This window comes from Macaca mulatta, chromosome 6, assembly GCF_049350105.2.
Source record: "Macaca mulatta isolate MMU2019108-1 chromosome 6, T2T-MMU8v2.0, whole genome shotgun sequence".
In the NCBI taxonomy this organism is placed as follows: Eukaryota; Metazoa; Chordata; class Mammalia; order Primates; family Cercopithecidae; genus Macaca; species Macaca mulatta.
This window is the reverse complement of record NC_133411.1, coordinates 134,072,064-134,094,261: the sequence shown is the minus strand read 5'-3', so window position 1 is coordinate 134,094,261 and position 22,198 is coordinate 134,072,064. Positions and strand designations below refer to the sequence as shown.

The window sequence follows — 22,198 nt, the reverse complement described above, 5'->3', positions numbered from 1 at the left end:
AAAAGAGACATATAGAATTGTATCAATGCATATATTTTATCATTATCCTAGTTTATTAGCTCTATCATAATATTCCTGATTCACTTGAATAATGGCATTCAACATCATGACCCGCAGTGTTTGTGTTTGCTATTATTTACCTCATTTTAATGGTGGATTTGTAGACTATCTATACAATAGGATGGAAAAAATACAAGCAGACAATTTTAAATGCTTAAAATCCATTAAAAACACATACATTGGGCATTCACTAGTGCTTGGCATTATTTTTTTCTAATATGTATATAGAATAGAGTTTTTCAGTGTTCTCCTACCAAATACATCATTTGACTCTCATAACACTCTGGCAGGAAAAACTTACTCCAAAACTTTCTTTTCCTTTTACTACAGATTGAAAAATCTGGTATGTATTACTCTTATATTTCAGTGACTTGGGTTCTGCTAATGACTATAAATGGTCTCAATTTCTTAGAGTTTTAATCCATATTACAAAAGGTGTCCAAATCATTTTTATTATCAATGGATAAGTCAGCCTAATAGTCTTTCAGAATAGGAATGTTTGAAGGAGGTCTGTGTCTCATATTTGAATATGAAGCTTTTGTTAATTATTGTTCTCCCATGGTGTTCTAAAACATCCTCCCTAACACTTCCTAGAAGATAATGATACGGTTTCCTTGAGCTGGACCTACTAAACATTTGCTCAGATTTTTTTGTGGGGTCAGGATGTAATAATTCATATTTTAAAAAATCTTTTCAAATTATTCTGCTATACAGATGATTGCATTGATCCAGAACATAACCAGCAGTTCTCTCCATTCTGCTTCAAGTTAAAGTTGGTTCTTTGGTCTTCAGCTGTAGGCAACCTATTTTTGGCTCTTCTTTCTTGAAATTAACCTACTTCTCCTTAAGGAGAAACGCTTTTAATATGGCTGTTAGAAAAGAACCCTCAAGTATATAACCTTATAGAACACGATGCTCCAAATTGCCACTTTCCATTTTGTAAATATAAATATCATTAAATCAAAAGCTTTAAAGCTGTATACTAAACCCTCTTCCTCTATGATAATAACTATTCTCTTTTCTTGTCTTATGTTTTTTCTTGAATTTTAGACCTCAGACATTATTTTTATGGGGGAAATTCTTAAATGGAAGTTTGTTACCACTTAAAGATAGATGTATTTTTCTGCTCTCGTATGATCCATTTAAACTTACCATCAAAGTGAACTATGGACTCATTTTGAGAAGAAAATATATCCCATAGACCATAATTCCCCAAGACCTTTATTTATTTGATTTCTGCTCCCTGGGATCATGGCCTCATGACATGAAATTCTCAGTTCTGTGAGCCTCCCAGGGAATAGCATTCATAAAAATCATTTCACAGCAGAACTTCAATGCCAACCCAACAATAAAATATTCCAGCACATTCTCACACTGAAGGCAGCCACGGGCAGCCACTGCTCCATTCTTTTTACAGTAAAAAGACACCTTTTGGTAAAGACATCAAAGCCATCTCCACAACAGACCACACAGAAACCTCCTTTTAATAGAGATGTCCTTGGATGTAAAACTCCAATATAAGATAATTAGAACTTTACTAATTCTAACTACTAGAGATTTAAGGGTACTATCAACACACAAATCCCCACAATTACTTTTTTAAAAAAATTAAGACGTAATTTTGAATATAAAACTGGAGGGAATTCACATCCATCAAATGAAGTGAATCTTCAAAGCACCTGGATTCTTCACTCTATCTCTCAAAGCAAATCATAAAATCATCCCTCTTGTCTCTGGAAGGGAGGAAAACTCCTCCACTTCACATCTTCTCTGCTGAGTTTCTTTCTACTATGGATTTTCTGTACCTCACATCCCTCTAATTCCTCCCTCTCCCAGGATCCTACCTCTTATTCCCCTTAGCTTTGAATGTGATATCTTTAAATCGTTCATCAGATGCCATCAAGTTCCACTTTCATTGTGACAGCAAGGAAAAGCTGTTCTGACCTAGGGAGGAGCCTCTATAAGATAACCAGATTTTTGCAAATAGATCTCCTCTCTAAGTACTTCTGTGCTTTACAATGTAAATCACAAACAATACCAGAGTTCTTTTCTCTAACCTCACAATGTTGAGTGCCCTCTGAGTTTGCTTTGTTTTGTTTACTTAAGAGGCAGAAGGCTGTATATTTAATAACACTTTTGCCCTAACGTTTGCACACATAGCCTGAATTTACTGGATAAGTTCCAGCAAATTAGTAAATTATTCAACTTATTTATTCTGTCTTTATCTAGTGATAGTCACAAATAGAAAAAACAACAACAATAACCAATTGAACATTTTGCTGTATTTGAAGGGACTGCTAGGAAAGCTAATCTTATAAATTAAAGTGAATGAGGGCTTTATCACATATATAACTTTGAGCTATATTAAGTAGCTATAGTATAGGGAAAAGACAGATATACTGTACATTATAGTCCCTGTTCTTACACTAACTGTTTGATAAATTTTGACACACAACAAACGCTGTCTAGGCAGTGATTTCCTTATCTGCAGAATGAACACGTTTGAGTAATAGTCTCTGTGGAATTTATAGATCCAGCATTCTGATTTGAAACTCAAAAAATAATTTGTCATTATGATTTCTCTTAATACCTCCTTTTTACTCTAAAGCTAATCAATTTTTTCTTCCTCTCTGACCATTCAAGTATGACCCAAATCTTCACATACTAATAAATCAAATCTAAACTCAATTCCAAAGGTTTGATTTCATCCATTTCTACATAGAATCTGGCAATTGATTTTTTATGATCTTTTAGCTCTCCAAGTATATTTGCAAAAGAATGGGTAAATTGGATGTACATCCATTCAATCATTTAAGAACACTTACTGACTCCTAGTATCTTTTATTTCTATTTTCTTCCCTGAAACATTTCAAAGTAAATTGTGGCCATTATGATGCTTCCCTTCAGAATATTTTGGCAGGCATTGCTTAAGAAGGACATCTTCCAGTATAATCACAATACTATGATCATAGAAAAAAGAAGCAATAATTCAAAAATACCTTCTAATATACAGAACACATTTGAATTTCTCCTGCTAGTTCAAAAATGACTTTCATAGGTGTTTTGTTTTTTAATCTAGGACCCAATCAAGGTTCACAAATTACATTTGGTTGTTATGTCTTGTCATTTTCTTTTACTTTAGGACAACAGTTAGTAAGTAAACTGTGGCCCACAGACCAATCCTGCATGGCCTGTTCTTATATCTCAAGCTAAGAAGGATCTTTACATTTCTTAAGAGTTGTAAAGCCAAACTACAAGGACAAAAACAAAGAAGAAAGAAAAGAAAGAAAAGAAAGGAAGAAAGGAGAATATACAAGAGAGACTTCTATGTGACCCACAAAGCATGAAACATTTGCTATCTGCCCTTTACAGAAAAGGTTTACTGACTTTTGATCTATAACATTGCCTTTACCTTCTGTGATTTTAGAACAGTTTTTGAAGATTCCAGGTAGTTATCATAAAGAATATATCACACACTTTGGATTAGTTTCATGTATTCCTCATGATGAGACTCAGGTTAAAAATTTTTGCCTGGATCATTACAGAATTAGATTGTGTTCTTTCTATTACATTATCTCAAGAGGCACATATGTCAGGCTGTCCCATGATGGTAGTGCAAAGTTTGACCATTTTGTTCAGCTGGTGACTGCCAGATGTCTCTATAACAAGGTAAAATTTTCTCTTTGTAGTTAATAAGTAATTGACAAATGATACTTGAGATTGCATGACTATCTCATTCCTTAGTAATATTCATCCAATAGTATTATTATCTATTGATAGTCTTTGCCTGAATTACTTATTACCCTGGGGTCATGTAAAATGGTGACTTTCTAATTCTATCATTTATTTTAGATTTATTTTCTGGCATGCATCTGTATAGAAACATCTTTTCCCTTCTCTCTCTCTCTCTCTCTCTCTTTCACTATGATTTCTTGGGATTTTAATCCATTGTTGTTAATATTATTATTTAAATGCCAAATTGTATATCATTTTCCTAGTGGAAGCCTTCAAGCTAGCCTTTTTATTCTTTTGACTCAGCCCCATTTGGATTTGATCACTTCCTTGATTTCTTGCACATGGTGTCTGAAGCTTACCATGTACATTCCCTGCCCCTGGAAGAATCCGCCTTTCCCCAAAAATCCTGGTTCCTTTAGTAGACAGTGCTATTCAGTAATGAAGATCTGGGGGTTTTGTTGTTTTGTTTTGTTTTGAGATGGAGTCTTGCTCTGTTGCCCAGGCTGGAATGCAGTGGCACGATCTTGGCTCACTGCAACCTCCGCCTCCCGGGTTCAAGCAATTCTCCTACCTCAGCCTCCCAAGCAGCTGGGACTACAGGCACGCACTGCCACACCCGGCTAATTTTTTGTATTTTAGTAAAGACGGGGTTTCACCGAGTTGCCCAGGCTGGTCGCAAACTCCTGAGTTCAGGCCATCCGCCCACCTTGGCCTCTCAAAGTGCTGGGATTACAGGCATGAGCCACTGCTCCTGGCCCAAGATCTGGGTTCTAAGTGTGCTCATGGCTACCTGGGTGTAACTGACTCCAGGTATTTTAGTAGACAGAACTGCATCAGGGTGGGAAGCTAGGAGGTAGGGGAATATGTTCCTAAATTTCAAGCAAAGAAGCAAATGGCATAAAACTTTAAAATTACTATAAAATGTTTAAATCAGAAGTTTATAAGTACTTATATAGATGCCTCTAATTCAAGTCTACCACCACAGATTCTGCTTCACGTTCCCTGTTTTATATTTGTTTCTCTCTGCTTCCACAGTAGACACTCTGGTTTCCAGCAACATTAATGTATTTACACATTGCACCAGTGCAATATAAACACCATTAATAATGGCTAAACTACAAAGTAAGATGCAAGATTTGATTGTGTGGTTCTTGTCCTATGGTCATACTTCACTAAGGATTTATGTAATATTATAGGAAAAGTAACTTAAATGCATCATTTTCCCTGTATGTTTACAGAAAAACTTGATATACAATTAGGTCCATTTCTTAGTAATTGTAATCGAAGAGTTTACGTTTTTCACCATTTTTCATAAATTTAATATTTGAATACTTCACACTTATGTGATTCAAAAGTCAAACCCATATAAAAATGTTTTTTCAAAAAAAAATTCCAGTGATATCTCAATTTCTTTATTTCCACTGGTATCTCAATTCCCCCAGTATCTATTCTTTTGGCAATACAACACCAACTTGATTATTGTAGCTTTCTAGTAAGACTAGAAGTCAATTAGTGTTAGTCCTCTGACTTTGTTCCTCTCCTTCATTATCGATTTGGTTATTTTGGGTCTTTTGCCTCTCCATATGAAGTTTAGAATGAGTTTGATTATTTTTTTTTTTTTTTTTTTTTTTTTTTTTTTTGAGACGGAGTCTCGCTCTGTCGCCCAGGCTGGAGTACAGTGGCCGGATCTCAGCTCACTGCAAGCTCCGCCTCCCGGGTTCACGCCATTCTCCTGCCTCAGCCTCCGGAATAGCTGGGACTACAGGCGCCCGCCACCTCGCCCGGCTAGTTTTTTGTATTTTTTAGTAGAGACGGGGTTTCACCGTGTTAGCCAGGATGGTCTCGATCTCCTGACCTCGTGATCCACCCGTCTCGGCCTCCCAAAGTGCTGGGATTACAGGCTTGAGCCACCGCGCCCGGCCGAGTTTGATTATTTCTAAAAAATAATTCGTTGTGATTTTTATTGTGATTACACTGAATCTGTAGATCAAGTTGGGAAGACTGGCATCCTGACAATATTAAATCTTTCTCTCCATGAACATGAAATAGCTCTCCATTTAGTTAGTTCCTTGATAACTTTCAGAGAGTTTTATTGTTTCCTTCAAATAGAATTTGTACATATTGGGTTATACCAAAGTATGTTATTTTGGGGGGGTGTTGTAAATGGTAATGTATTTTTAATTATGAATTTCCTTTAGTGTATTGCTGGTATATAGAAAAGCAATTGTCTCTTGTATATTAACCCTATATCCTGCAATCTTGTTAGAATTACTTATTCATTCTAGAAGAGATTTTTGTTTTTGTTTTGAATTTGGGGGTTGTCGTTGTCGTATCTTTTGGATTATCTCCATAGACAAATGTTATCTGTAAACAAAGACAGATTTACTTATTCCATTCCAATCTATATGTCTTTATTTTACTTTCTTGTCTTATTGCATTAGCTAGGAATTCTCAGTACAATGTTGAAAAGCAGTGGTGAGAGGGGGCCTTCTCAACTTGTTCGTGATATTAGAGGGAAAGCATTGAGTTTCTCACCATTAAGCATGTTAGCTGTAGGTGGTTTTTTGTAGGTGTTATTCAGTTGAGGAAATTCTCTCTATTCCTAATTTGGTAAGAGATTATATCATGAAGGTTATTGAACTTTGTCAAATAATTTTTCTGCATCTGTTGATATGTTCATATGTTTCTTCTTTGACCTCTTGATGTGATTAATCTATGTTAATTGATTTTTGAATGTTGAATCAGCCTTGCATACTTGGAATAAATTGCACTTGATTGGGATGTATAATTATTATTATTTTTTCACCTTGGTGGGTTCAATTTGCTAATATTTTGTTGAGAATTTTGCATCTATGTACACGAAAGATATTGGTCTGTAGGGTTATTTTCTTTTTTTTAATTAAAAGTTTGTTTTTATTTTTATTTTTATTTTACTTTACATTCTGGGATATATGTGCAGAACATGCAGGTTTGTTACATAGGTATACATGTGCCATGGTGGTTTGCTGCACCTACCAAACCATCATCTAGGTTTTAAGCCCTGCATGCATTGGGTATTTGTTCTAATGCTCTCCCAGACTTCCCTCCAACTCCCCGACAGGACCTAGTATGTGTTGTTCCCCTCCCTGAGTCCATGTGTTCTTATCGTTCAACTCCCAATTATGAGTGAGAACATGCAGTGTTTGGTTTTCTGTTCCTGCGTTAGTATGCTGAGCATGATGGCTTCCAGCTTCATCCATGTCCCTGCAAAGGACATGAACTCATCCTTTTTTATGGCTGTATAGTATCATAAGATATATATGTACCACATTTTCTTTATCCCTCTATCATTGATGGGCATTTGGTTTGGTTCCATATCTTTGCTATTGTAAATAGTGCTGCAATAAACATACATGTGCATGTGTCCTTAGAATGATCTATATTTCTTTGGGTATACACTCAGTAATGGGATTGCTTGGTCAAGGTATTTCTGGTTCGAGATCCTTGAGGAGTCACCACGCTGTCTTCCACAATGGTTGAACTAATTTACATTCTCACCAACAGTGTAAAAGCATTCCTATTTCTCCACAGCCTCACCAGCATCTATTGTTTCTTAACTTTTTAATAATCGTCATTCTGACTGGCATGAGATGGTGTCTCATAGTGGTTTTGATTTGCATTTCTCTAATGACCAGTGATGATGAGCTTTTTTTCATATGTTTGTTGGCCACATAAATGTCTTCTTTTGTTCATATCCTTTGCCCACTTTTTGATGGTTGTTTTCTTGTAAATTTGTTTAAGCTCCCTGTAAATTCTGGATATTAGACCTTTGTCAGATGAGTAGATTGCAAAACTTTTCTCCCATTCTGTAGGTTGCCTGTTCACTCTGATGATAGTTTCTTTTACTGTGCAGAAGCTCTTTAGTTTAATTAGAACCCATTTGTCAATTTTGGCTTTTGTTGCAATTGCTTTTGGTGTTTTAGTCATGAAGTCTTTGCCCATGCCTATGTCCTGAATGGTATTGCCTAGGTTTTCTCCCAGGGTTTTTATGGTTTTGGGTTTTACATTTAAGTCTTTAATCCATCTTGAGGCATTTTGGTATAAAGCGTAAGGAAGGGGTCCAGTTTCAGATTTCTGCATATGGCTAGCCACTTTTCCCAGCACCAATTATTAAATAGGGAATCCTTTCCCCATTGCTTGTTTTTGTCGGGTTTGTTGAATATCAGATGGTTGTAGATGTGTGGTGGTATTTTGGAGGTGCCTGTTCTGTTCCATTGGTCTATTATGTCAGTTTTGGTACCAGTACCATGCAGTTTTGGTTACTGTAGCCTTGTAATATAGTTTGAAGTTAGGTAGCGTGATGCTTCCAGCTTTGTTCATTTTGCTTAGCATTGTCTTGGCTATATGGGCTCTTTTTTTGGTTCCATATGAAATTTAAAGTAGTTTTTTCTAATTCTGTGAAGAATGTCAGTGGTAGCTTGATGGAAATAGCATTGTATCTGTAAATTACTTCGGGCAGTATGGCCATTTTCACGATATTGATTCTTCCTGTCCAAGAGGATGGAATGTTTTCCCATTTGTTTGTGTCCTCTCTTATTTCCTTGAGCAGTGGTTTGTAGTTCTCCTTGAAGTGGTCCTTCACATCTCTTGTCAGCTGTATGCCTGGGTATTTTATCCTCTTTGTAACAATTGTGAATGGGAGTTCATTCATGATTTGGCTGTCTGCTTGTCTTACTGGTGTACAGGAATGCTTGTGATTTTTGCACATTGATTTTGTATCCTGAGACTATGCTGAAGTTGCTTATCAGCTTAAGGAGTTTTGGCAGTGACATGATGGGGATATCTATATATACAATCATGTCATCTGCAAACAGAGACAATTTGACTTCTTCTATTCCTATTTGAATACACTTACTTTCTTTCTTTCTCTTGCCTGATTGCCCTGGTGAGAACTTTCAATACTATGTTGAATACGAGTGGTGAGGGAGGGCATGTCTTGAGCTGGTTTTCAAAGGGAATGCTTCCAGTTTTTGCTCATTCAGTATGATATTGGCTATGGGTTCGTCATAAATAGCTCCTACTATGTTGAGATATGTTCCATCAATACCTAATTTACTGAGAGTATTTAACATAAAGAGATGTTGAATTTTATCAAAGGCTTTTTCTGCATCTGTGGAGATAATCATATGGTTTTTATCATCAGTACTGTTATGACTGATGTTATGTGTTGGGTTATGTTTATTGATTTGTGTATGCTGAACCAGCCTTGCATCCCAGGGATGAAGCCAACTTGATCGTGTTGGATAACCTTTTTGATGTGCTGCTGGATTTGGTTTGGCAGTATTTTATTGAGGATTTTTGCATCAGTGTTCATCGAGGATATTGGCCTGAAGTTTTCTTTTTTTTGTTGTGTCTCTAACAGGTTTTGGTATCAGAATTATGCAGGCCTCATAAAATGAGTTAGGGAGGAGTCCCTCCTTTTCAATTATTGGTAATAGTTTCAGAAGGAAGGTACCAGCTCCTCTTTGTATCTCTGGTAGAATTCAGCTATGAATCCATCTGGTTCTGAGGTTTCTTTTGGTTGGTAGGCTATTAATTACTGCCTTAATTTTAGAACTTGTTATTTGTCAATTCAGGGATTCAACGTTTTCCTGGTTTAGTCTTGGGAGGATGTATGTGTCCAGGAATTTACCCATTTCTTCTAGATTTTCTAGTTTATTTTTGTAAGGGTGTTTATAGTATTCTGCTTTGGTAGTTTGTATTTCTGTGGGGTCAGTGGTGATATCTCCTTTATCATTTTTATTATCTATTTGATTCTTCTCTCCTTTCTTCTTTATTAGTCTAGCTAGCAGTCTATCTATTTTGTTAATTTCTTCGAAAAACCAGCTCCTGGATTCACTGATTTTTTTGAAGGGTTTTTGGTGTCTCTATCTCCTTCAGTTCTGCTCTGAGTTTAGTTACTTCTTGTCTTCTGGTAGCTTTTAGGTTAGTATGCTCTTGCTTCTCTGGTTCTTTTAATTGTGATGTGATGGTGTCAATTTGAAATCTTTCCAGCTTTCTGATGTGGGCATTCAGTGCTACAAATTTCCCTCTTAACACTGCTTTAGCTGTGTCCTAGAGATTCTGGTACATTTTTTCTTTATTCTCATTAGTTTCAAAGAGTATCTTGATTTCTGCCTTAATTTCTTTATTTACCCAGGATTCATTCATGAGCAGGTTGTTCAATTTCCATGTAGTTGTGTGGTTTTAAGTGAGTTTCTTAACCCTGAGTTCTAATTTGATTGCACTGTGGTCTGAGAGACTGTTTATTATGATTCTGTTCTTTTGCATTTGCTGAGGAGTGTTTTACTTCCAATTGTGTGGTTGATTTTAGACTAAGTGCCATGTAACACTGAGAAGAATGTATATTCTGTTGATTTGGGTTGGAGAGTTCTGTAGATGTCTATTAGGTACACTTGATCAAGAGTTGAGTTTAAGTCCTGAATATCCTTGTTAATTTTCTGTCTTGTTGATCTGTCTAATATTTACAGTGGTGCTAGAGTCTCCCACTATTATTGTGTGGGAGTCTAAGTCTCTTAATGGGTCTCTAAGAACTTGTTTTATGAATCTGGGTGCTCCTCTATTGGGTGCATATATATTTAGCAGAGTTAGCTCTTCTTGTTTCATTGATTCCTTTACTGTTATGTAATGTCCTTCTTTGTCCCTTTTTAAATCTGTGTTGGCTTAAAGTCTGTTTTATCAGAGACTAGGATTGCAAACCCTACTTTTTTTGCTTCCATTTGCTTGGTAAATTTTCTCCATCCTTTTATTTTGAGCCTATGTATGGCTTTGCATGTGAGATAGGACTCCTGAATACAGCATACCAATGGGTCTTGGCTCTTTATCCAATTTCCCAGTCTCTTAATTTGGGCATTTAGCCCATTTACATTTAAGGTTAATATTGTTATGTGTGAATTTGATCCTGTCATAATGATGCTATCTGGTTATTTTGCACACTAGTTGATGCAGTTCCTTCATAGTGTCACTGGTCTTTATATTTTGGTGTGTTTTTACAGTGTCTGGTACCTATTTTTCCTTTCCATATTTAGTATTTCCCTCAGGAGCTCTTGCAAGGCAGCCCTGGTGGTGATGAAATCCCTCAGCATTTGCTTATATATAAATGATTGTATTTCTGCTTTGCTCATGAAGCCTAATTTGGCTGGATATGAAATTCTGGGTTGAAAATTCTCTGCTTTAACAATGTCGAATATTGGCCCCCTCTCTCTTCTGGCTTGTAGGTTTTCTGCTGAGAGATCCACTGTTAGTCTGATGGGCTTCCCTTTGTAGATGACCTGGCCTTACTCTCTGGCTGCCCTTAGCATTTTTTCCTTCATTTTGACCATGGAGAATCTGATTACGTGTCTTGGGGTTGATCTTCTCGTGGAGTATCTTAGTGGTGTTCTCTGTATTTCCTGAATTTGAATTTGGCCTGTCTTGCTAGGTTGGGAAGTTCTCCTGGATAATATCCTGAAGTGTGTTTTCCAGTTTGGTTCCATTCTCATCTTTTTCAGGTACTCCAATCAATCGTAGGTTCAGTCTTTTCACATAGTACCATATTTCTTGGAGGCTTTGTTTCTTCCTTTTCATTCTTTTTTCCTCTAATCTTGTCTGCATGCCTTATTTCAGCAGGATGGTCTTCAAACTCTGATGTCCTTTCTACTGCTTGATCGATTTGGCTATCGATATTTGTGTATGCTTCACGAAGTTTTTGTACCGTGTTTTCCAGCTCTATCGGGTCATTTATGTTCCTTTCTAAACTGGTTATTCTGGTTAACAACTCCTGTAGCCTTTTATCAACGTTTTTACCTTCTTTGCATTGGGTTAGAACATGCTCCTTTAGCTCAGAGGAGTTATTACCCACCTCCTGAAACCTACTTCTATCAATTCATCAATCTTACTCTCCCTCCAGTTTCATGCCCTTGCTGGAGAGGAGTTGTGATCATTTGGAGGAGAAAAGGCATTCTGGCTTTTGGAATTTTCAGCTTTTTTGTGCTGTTTTTTTCCTCATCTTCATGGATTTATCTACTTTTTTATCTTTAAGGCTTCATCCCAGAGGGGCACTGGCCTGATGCCAGCCAGAGTTCTCCTGTGTGAGGTGTCTGTCAATACCTGTTGGGGCGTCTCTCCCAGTCAGGAGGCATGGGGGTGTCAGGAACCCGCTTGAGGAAGCAGTCTGTCCCTTAGTAGAGCTGGTGTGCAGTGCAGAGAGAATCTCCCTTGTCAGGATAAGCCACTCTCTTCAGAGCCAGCAGGCAGGAAAGATTAAGTCTGACTGAAGCTGTGACCACAGATGCCCCTGCCGCTAGGTGCTCTGTCCCAGGGAGATGAGAGTGTTGTCTGTAAGCCCCTGACTGGAGCTGCTGGGTTTCCTTCAGAGATGCCCTGCCCAGTGAGGAGGAATCTAGAGAGGCAGTCTGGCACAGCTACTTTGCTGCACTGTGCTGAGCTCCACCCAGTCCCAACCTCCCAGTCTCCTTAGCACTGTCAGGGGAAAACCACCTACTAAAGCCACAGTAATGGTGGTCACCCCCCTTCCCACACCAAACTCAGGCCAACTCCAGACTGCTATGCTGGCAATGAGAATTTCAAACCAGTGGTTCTTAGCTTGTTAGACTCCATGGGAGTGAGACATGTTGAGTAAGACCTCTTGGCTCCCTGGCTTCAGCCCCCTTTCCAAGGGAGTGGATGATTCTCCTGTCTCACTGGAGTTCTGGGTGCTGAACTCGAGTATGGAAAAAAAAACCCTACAGCTCAGTGCCTGCCTAACAGCCACTCAGTTTTACACTTGAAACCCAGGGGCCTGGTGGTATAGGCTCATGAGGGAATTTCCTGAGCCACGGATTGCAAAAATCCATGGAAAAAGCGTAGTACCCCAGGGCAGGTAGCACAGTCCCTCACTGCTTCCCTAGGCTTGGGGAAGGGGAAGTCCCCCAGCTCTGTGCACTTCCCAGGTGAAACAATGCCCCACCCTGCTTCTGTTCACTCTCTGTGGGTTGCACACACTGCCTAACCAGTTGCATTGAGATGAACTGGGTACCTCAGTTGGAAATGCAGAAATCATCCACCTTCTGCATTGGTCTTGCTGGGAGCTGCAGACCAGAGCTGTTTCTATTCAACCATCTTGGCCCTTCCCCTGGGTTATTTTCTTACAGTGTCTTTGTCTGGTTTTGGTATTAATCTGGATCTTAGAAAGAGTTAGGATATAGTCCCTCTTCTTGTATCTTCTGGAAGACATTATAGATAATTAGGATAATTTCTTCCTTAAAGGTTTCATAGAATATACCACTAAATCCATCTGGACCTGGTGCTTTCTTTGAAAGGTTATTAATTATTGATTCAATTTCTTTAATAGGCACAGGCCTACTCAGACTGCCTATTCTTTCTTGTGTGAGTTTTGGCAGATTGTGTCTTTCAAGGAATTTGTACATTTCACTTAGGTGATGAAGTTTATAGACATGGTTATTTATGGTATTCCTTTATAATTCCTCTAATGTCCACAGGATCTGGAGTGGTGTCCCCTCTTTTATTTCTGATATTAGTAATTTGGGTCTTCCCTCTTTTTTCTTGGCCAGACTAGAGATTTATTGATTTCATTGGTCTTTTCAAAAAACCAGCTTTTGGTTTTGTTGATTTTCTCTATCGACTTTCTGTTTTTAAATTCATTGATTTTAGCCCATGCTATGCTTTTTTCCAATGATAATTAATGGATTTTAATATGCTATCCTTTCATTAGGTTAAACGGCTACAAATACATTTTCCATTCTTCTCACTTAATGGATTATTTCTTATTATACATTGTCCATTGTGCACCACAAAGTTTGCAAGAGTATATAGGAACAGTCTAATAATAGTCATCTTGCTATTAGCCATTCACAAACATACATGTAGACTAGAAAACACTGTAGTACGTTTACTGGCTTTGTCCAGCCCAGCAGTCTGTAATCCAAACACAGCCATCCTGTGAGAAACAATGATGGTTTTCTTTGCTCTCTTACTCTCTTTCCTCTTCTTGTTCCATATCTTTGTTAAGATTTCTCCTACAACTCTGCACTTACCCTAACCCTACACTATTTCCAGGGTCCTGGGATGATGAACTCAGATTTCTCCAGGCCTCTTTTCTGCAAGTGTACTTGGTATTGAGAGTGCAGCTTCTAAAAGACAGAAACATTTTTCTTGTTTTTTGTTTTGTTTTGTTTTGTTTTTTCTCTTTTTGAGATGGAACTTCACTTTTATTGCCCAGACTAGAGTGCAATGGCATGATCTTGTCTCACTGCAACCTCCACATCCCAGAGTCAAGCAATTCTCCTGCTTCAGCCTCCCTAGTAGCTGGTATTATAGGTGCCCATCACCATACTTGGCTGTATTTTTAGCAGAGACGGGGTTTCACCATGTTGGCCAAGCTGGTCTTGAACTCCCGACCTCAGGTGATCTGCCTGCCTCTGCCTCCCAAAGTGCTGGAATTACAGGTGTGAGCCACCACGCCCGGCCAGAAATATTTTTCTTAACATTACTAACTGTCTCTAAGAGCATGACTTTGATTATTTGTTATGCCAAATCTTATTTTAACAGAGGGAAGATGTACAGAAGACGAAAGGAATAGACATACTGTCCTACTATAGTAACAGTTTTCAAATTTTTCCCTTTCATACTTTCTAGACTTAAGTAGCACAGGTCAACAAAAAAGTATCTATCCCTTTCTTTCCCCCAAAGGACACCTATTCTGAAGATCCAAAATATTTCTTAGCAGTTAGAAGTCTAAAAAATGTGGTGATTGATGGGATCTTGGGCATCTAGATGAGTGTTAGTCTTTAGTCCAGAGAATCTGAGGCAAAGCTGTGTGTACTCCACATCTTTATTTTCTTAGATTCACATTGCAACTATTTTTCTGACAAGAATTAAAGAAAAGGAAGGAAGGAAGGAAGGAAGGAAGGAAGGAAGGAAGGAAGGAAGGAAGGAAGGACGGACGGACGGACGGACTGGTCGAGGGTACATGAGTGAAGAAGGCAATTACCCACAAATATTAGTTTGTTGTGTCACAAGGTAAGATGCTAAAACATCATTCACACCATCTATCAATACACCTTTATCAACGAATCCCGTGTGACCTCAAGGGCTTTTTCACCCTTAAAAAGAAAAACTTATCTTACAGTAAAAGTGCTTCTGGAAGGACTCTATGGCATAGTCAGTATAGTCTTTGGGATATAATGAAAGAAGTATGCTCGTGAGCCTGCTGTGGGAGCACAGAGGAGGGCCATTTAGGATGAAGGTAAAATTAACAATAAAGTTCTGATCATAAGACCAGCTGGTGGCAAAGTGAGGAATAAACAGGTCTTTCATTCTAGTGCTCATTCTTGGGTTCCCAGCTGTCTCCTGGGTCTTATTAAATAGCCAACTTTAAATAAGAACCTGCAGAAAGAGACTTTAGCATTGACCCATTGTGATATGGGATAGGGGAAGAAAGGTAAGGTTATCAAAGCTTGACTTTGCCAACTCTGTGGTCTGTCCTGGAGCTAACCCTGCTGCTACCATTTTTTGTGTCCCTTCTTTCTCTGATCTAGTTTTTTGTGCTTCCTACCACAACCCAATCCTCAGACCTATACTGCTATAAGCACATGAGGGCAGCGCCTCAATTCCCATTGCTACTCAACATTCATTGCTGTATAATGACTTCCTTACCCCCATCCCTGCCAACTCTGATTATTCAAAGGTGCAGAACCAGGGAGAACTTGCCCTATTTCAATGTTCTGAGTGTATACCTGACTGTTTTAGGATAAACACTGAAATCAGCCCTTCTACAGCCTATGTTTCTTTGCTGTGGATTGCATCCCTATAAACTGGCTACCTTAGGAATGTGTTATTAATAAGGAGGGGATGTGCCTCTATAGTTGTACTAAAGCCAGGTTTGCATTTGGTATATGCTCTATGTATTGATTCATATGTGGTGTTTGTTTTTCAAAAGCAAGCAGTGAACAACCAAAGTCAACACTTTAAAATGGAGAATAGCTGACTACTTTTCTCAATTTAATTTAGATTCAGTTTTATGAATTAAAATGGCTGAGCAGGTAACATCCTGGCTAGAGAAAAATCCAGTGTACTCTGAGCCCCAGCTAAGCTGAATGACTGACAGTTCCCAAGATTAGTCATCTCCTTGCCTTTGCACACTCTCCTGCACTTAAAATATCCTGTCCCTTTCTTCTTCAAGTACAAGGAAGGAAGTCAAGTCTCTCAATGTCCCACTGTTTCCCAGAGAGAGAAATATCACCCTCTGAACTCCCACATCATTTTTTTCTCTGAACAATTCTTATTTTCACCACTAGATTACTAAACCTTTGAAAGCAGAGCTCAAAGTATTTAGCTCTAAAACCTTTTAATTACAATGAATTTGATTCTATATAAATGCTAAATAGGTACATAAATATACACATGTGCACAAACATTATCTACATTTCAATCCTTCCCATTGGTTCATCAACAATCTGCAAGAATGCTGATACTTATGACTTTTAGGAAATAAATATAAAATGCAAATAAAATACCCAAGAGAAGTGAAAATAAAGAATGCATAATACTGATTGTATGTATCCTTGAGAAAGTAAAACAGTAAAATAGATTTTTACTAGAAAGCACTACACAAAATAACTTTCCCATATATTACTTTGCAATATCAAACTCATTCACTATTTTTGTATTTTAAATATCTACCAAAACCCCCATATTTTTAGAGATTTTGATGAACACGCAAAAGAAATAATAAAGTCTGATTTGAGCATTGAGGCAATGTTAACACAGACTTTTGTCTGTTAACATTGCCTTTAAAAGCCAAGGCAAATTTGGTAAAGAAGTGTCCAGAGAATCTGACAGCAACAATAACCTCAAGTTCATTGGAAATTTTGAAATTCTATGCATTGCTACACACATTTAGGTGAAATCTCCCTTATTGTCAAGAATCTACAAAAGGTGAAATGGCGTCTTAAAGAAACATAGGATTCACAAAAAGCAGGTTATTGGTTCACGTTTAGTAAGCGTGACATAACACTATCTGCCTTTTCTGATGCAAACGATAGGAAATATTAAAATAATAAAACACACTCCTATCTCTGAGGATTTCAAATTGGGTGAGATGTAAAGGCATGCCCTCATCACATGATAATATGGTTCCCCAAGGCCACAGAGGAGATCTGATCAATGTGTTTTCCAGAATACAATGGAAAGAGTGCTTAATCCTAAAAGAAGAAAGAGACTGCTGTGAGAGATTAGGTGACTTTTGGAGTATAAGCAGGAGATGTTTGCCCATGAGATAATGCAGAGAGGATAACAAAATTCAAGGCCAAGTTTGCAGCATAGGCAAAAGCAAGAATGCACGTAAACCCCTGGCACATTCTATAAACTGCTAAAAATCCAGGTGGTAAGGGCCCAAGCTTCGTGGGATCAGAATGAAGTGTTTGACCTGACTGTAAGGTTAACTCTACTTATTCACTTACCAGAGGGAAGAAAAACAAAATTAAGAGACAGAAGTTTAAAAATCTGTTAAAATCCCCCCTGGGTTAACAGAGAGGTTCTATAATTCAGAGAGGTTTGCAGTTCATCAGCTACAGTTTATCGCCTTGAGAAAGTAAGAAACACATTGAGTGTGTGTTTTCACAAGCTGCCGCTTTCTGTATTCAACATGATTTTCCAAATGGGGAGATATATTTTTCACAAAGAACAGGTTTCAGGAACAAAATCTTTTTAGCAAAGAAAACATTTTCAAAGTTACCATTTCACCAAACTCCCTAGGCAAATGAATATATACACCCACCTCTTAACCTCGTAGTTTCCTTAGAAATGTCCAGTTGAAAGGACTTAACAGTTGTGGGAATAACCAGTTAACAACACTGGTTCTCACTCACCCATTGGTAGGCTTTGCCTGTGTCCCCACCCAAATATCTTGAATTGCAGCTCCCATAATTCCCACGTTTATGGGGGGGGTCTGGTGAGAGATAATTGAATCATGGGGACAGTTTCACCCATACTGTTCTCATGGTAGTGAATAAGTCTCACGAGGTCTGATGGTTCTATAAGGGGTTTCCCTTTTCGCTTCACTCTCATTCTTCTCCTGCCTGCTGCCATGTAAGATGTGACTTGCTCCTCCTTGCCTTCCACCATGATTGTGAGGCCTCCCCAGCCACGTGGAACTGTAAGTCAATTAAACCTCTTTCCTTTATAATTACCCAGTCTCGGGTATGTCTTCATTAGCAGTGTAAGAACAGACTAATACACCCACAGAGCTAGGAAACCAGTCCAGCTCTCAGGAGTCCAAGTGCTATACAGGCTATTGTTAAGGTGACTGTTAGAAGCAAACCTCCACAGGTGAATTGCCATATAACTCTCTGTGGAGCAATAACAAGAGCACTCTCTCCTCTTCCCAGTAGTCTTGCTCCAGTCCTTCCTTTTGTCCTCCACTCTCAATTTTTCTCTTCCAGAATGTCTCTCCTAATGAACCTGATCCAACTGGATATGCCTCAATTATCCATCTGGACCTACTTACCGGCACTGTTTGCTTCATCTCAGCTTTTCTGTCATTTTCATGCATTTATATTGTGTCTCCCAACTGGACCATAAGTATTTCTGCATCTTACCTTAGCCTTTCCTGTTCACACAGTGAGCATTCAATAAATTCTCTCCATTGTCTGTTTCATGAGCTGACTATCTTATAAGACAGACCTAAGAAATAAAGGAGTCTAGGGATTTCAGAAAAATGTATCATAATAAAAAAGCTCCAGTAGCTAACAGCTGGAAAAACTGAGCCTGCTAGCAAAGAAAAAAAATATATATATATATTGTGGCAACAGAGAGAAGACTAGAAAAGAAAACAAAGTATGATTAGAGAGTAGCCTGAGTAAGAAAGGGGAGGGAGGGACCAATAAAGGTTCACTCTCTGAGAGACTGATCACACCGTCGCTATAAGGCTAGGAATCTAATTATTTGTTTTTAGGAATGTTGGACCACAACTTTCAAAACAGTTTCCTTGGAAGACATGTGATGATAATACGAAGTAACTTTCCTTGATTTTTAAAATATTATAAAAGTGCTTAATGTGCCTTATAAACATTACCAGAATATTTTAAATAAAATGTCACTTTGCCAAGCCACAACTCCTTTTGGCCCCATAACTTACATCAGCACAGCCTGGATTCTGGGAAGCCCCACCAAGATTTTGGTGACAGATTTCCATCACTACAAAACAATGGGGCCAGCCTGAAAATGAGGTGAAGACCAACTCATCCCGAGAGAAAACATGACAGCTGAGACATGACGAGCTTGGCCCTTATCCTGGACTTTGGTTGCCTGGTGAGCATATGTAACCTGGCATTCAGCTGCACGGAAAGCTGAGGAAAGTTAGAAAGGATATTTATAACGTCCAATGATGGAGAAAAGCGTCTCAAGTCCAAACAGCACTGAGATTTCTTTAACACCATTACTTACCTGCTGTTATATATTGATGAAATGTAATGACAATATTCGTTTATATCAGTATGTTCAGAACCAAGAAAAACTATTACAGATGGAAAAATGTAAAAGTGGATACAACTGGAAAAATAAAGACTGTCTCACCCTGATATGTTGCATGTCTACTCAGAAAAGTTGGACTAAGGTGTTGCTTTGGCAACATGAAAAGTGTAGGAAAGACCTCTCCCCAAACGATCCTCCCTCTCCCTAACCAGTTTATTCCAACAAGAATCTTTGCTTTCTCTTAGGCATTTCTCTTAGAAGAGGAGGTTTAAAGAAGATTAGTAATTTACTTTTCACGCATAGTAAGAGAAATAACAGGAAGTAGAAGATAAATGAGGAAAGGCCCCCAGAGTAAGAAAGAGGGACTGAGAGAATTGAAGTCACTTCATTCGTTATTTGGTCTCAGGGTTTGCCTATGTCACAAAGAAAGAGACAGGAGAAAGTCAGTCCAGAGAAAGACAGATCAAAGAACTTGAAGGCAGACCAGGAGAGAGACTGCTACCAAAGCCATTCTTGAGGAGAGTTTGTTTTTTGTTATTGTTGTTTTTTTTCTTTCTTTTCCTTAAGAAGAATTATGAACAAATAAATCCTACGTAGGCAGAACTTTCATAAACACTGACTCTCTGTCATGGTATCCTGTTTATTTCCTTCATAGTACTTATTGTAAGTGGCAATTAAGTGATCCATCTCTGCTTTACTTCATTTCCTGTTTCTCTTAGAAAGTATTGCTGAGAAGAGGGGCCTTGTCTTTTGAACAAATCACGAGGATGCATCAAATAATATTGTTGAATGACAGAATAAATGAAAATAAGAGTGCTGCAGCGAGTCTAAACAGAATGAGCTGGGGGAGTGTGGCTACAGAGGAGCAGTGGCATTTAGGAGGACCTAGTAACTTCTAGGAGAACACTTTCAGTACAGGGCCTAAGAGAGATCCTAAACTGGTTCTCAAAGCTGGCTTGCATCATGCACACCATGGAGTTTTTTTTTCTTACCGTGTGGAGTCCACATCAGCTCATTACAAAATAGGAGAGCATTGTTCACTCATTTTCCGTGTCAGAACCACACAATTACCTCAGGAATGCTGAGAGGGACGCCTGTGTCACTGTGGACATTTACCACTCACAACTCCCTTCTCCCGGAAATATTTCTTCACAGCCACAGTCCTGGCGGGGGTTGGTAGGGGAGTGTGTGTGCCATCCTGGTACTCCTAACCATGATGGCAGAACATAATCCGAGATGGACTAACCCCAGGACGCCTCACCCTACTGTCTTGTCACCCCTCTAAATCCTTCCAGAGGGTGATGGTAGCTGCTCTACACATGCTAATATGACCCAAGCCAGAAAAATCAGAGTCCTTTCTCAGAATGTTTCAAGTGTTTCCTGGAGAAAATAGTGCTTTCCTCTCTGATCACATTGCAATAAGGATGTGATTCAGAGGCTGCCCATGGCCCTGGCTCCCACCATGTAAAGAACACTGAGTTAAGAGGCCAGGCGCAGCGGCTCACGCCTGTAATCCCAGCACTTTGGGAGGCCGAGGCAGGCAGGTACCTTGCGGTCGGGAGGTTGAGACCAAACGGGCCAATATGGTGAAATCCCATCTCTATTAAAAATACAAAAATTAGCCAGGCATGGTGGCGTATGCCTGTAGTCTCAGCTACTCGGGAAGCTGATGCAGGAGAATGGCTTGTACCCGGGAGGCAGAGGTCGCAGTGAGCTGAGATTGCACCACTGCACTCCAGCCTGGGCAACACAGGGAGACTCTGTCTCAAAAAAAAAAAAAAAAAAAAGAAGAAGAAGAAGTGAAAACTCATAAAGAGGCAGAAACATGAGTAGATTTTAGATTTACAAGGCCACTCACAGTCCCTGGCTCAGGTCAAGTCTGGGTTACTGAGTTCTCCCTGTGAGTCTCTGTGTTGCTCCAATATTCTTCCCCTCCCACAAATCCTGTTTTGCTTAAATCAGTTTGAAATGAATTTCTGTCACTCGTACCCAAGAGAACCATAAAACAGGTAGTTATGTTTCCTTTACATTTCAAAGTAAACTAGGAAGTGTCTTGGGTAATTATTTTCTCCAGTCTTCAACTGGGAGCTAAGAGTTAATTGTCAACTCAGAGGCTGCCCTAGGAATAAAAGTGTTACTTCTCTATATTACCTTTTTCTGCTTACTTTTGTTCTACCTCAGAACAAATAGAGGATCAAACTCACACAAAGAGTAAGAGGAGTGAGAAGATTAATGGCTAAAGACACTGGCTTTCCACATTCCTATATTTACTCATTTAGATAACTGGCTAGATTCTTCAGAATTATACTCTGCTGACTGTAACCCTTCACCCACTGAGCTCCGGAGTTTTATTCTGAGGAAATAATTCACCATCAGTAGGTCAAAACACAAAGCAGTGCATTTGTTATACAAGAAAAGAGATTTTGCAAGTGAAATGCATTACAATTTGGTCTTTGTCCTTTTCCTTCCCTCTTTTTAATTTCTTCTCCTTGCTGCTAAGCTTTTGCTGTTTTCCCTTTTGCATGTGTAGAACAGTATATTTCATAGTGCTCACTGTACTCAGGAAGAAAATATTGCAACAAAATGTGCTATTTTAAAATACAAGGAATAATGTATAAACACTTGAGAACATTTCAGCTGACTTCATAGGTCTAAACACAGCAGTAATGACCTCTGTAAACATGACTTAAGCTTTGAACAGTTATTAAGTGTGGCAAACAGCTATCCCTTTCTCCGACACTCCCATCCCCCATCCAGCCTCATTATTCCTAACAAAACTCTTTGTACACACACTATTAAGCAGAAAGCCAGGATAATTGTGGTTCACATAAGCCAGTCATGATGAGTTCTTGCCTTTTTGCCAATAATTAGTCTAAGGGTGATCCTGTGGTCC

At 38.7% G+C, this 22,198-nt stretch overlaps 1 long non-coding RNA gene across 1 annotated transcript in view; it reads right to left on the bottom strand.

Annotated features, from left to right (window-relative positions):
• The window catches only part of LOC106998921 (uncharacterized), a 325,575-nt gene that overhangs the window by 194,655 nt on the left and 108,722 nt on the right, over positions 1–22,198 (bottom strand). Inside the window, exons 3-4 of the long non-coding RNA XR_001445501.3 lie at positions 14,529–14,698; positions 3,631–3,719 (exon numbers count right to left, since the gene is read on the bottom strand). This is a non-coding gene — a long non-coding RNA (uncharacterized LOC106998921). The remainder of the gene's footprint in view (positions 1–3,630; positions 3,720–14,528; positions 14,699–22,198) is intronic.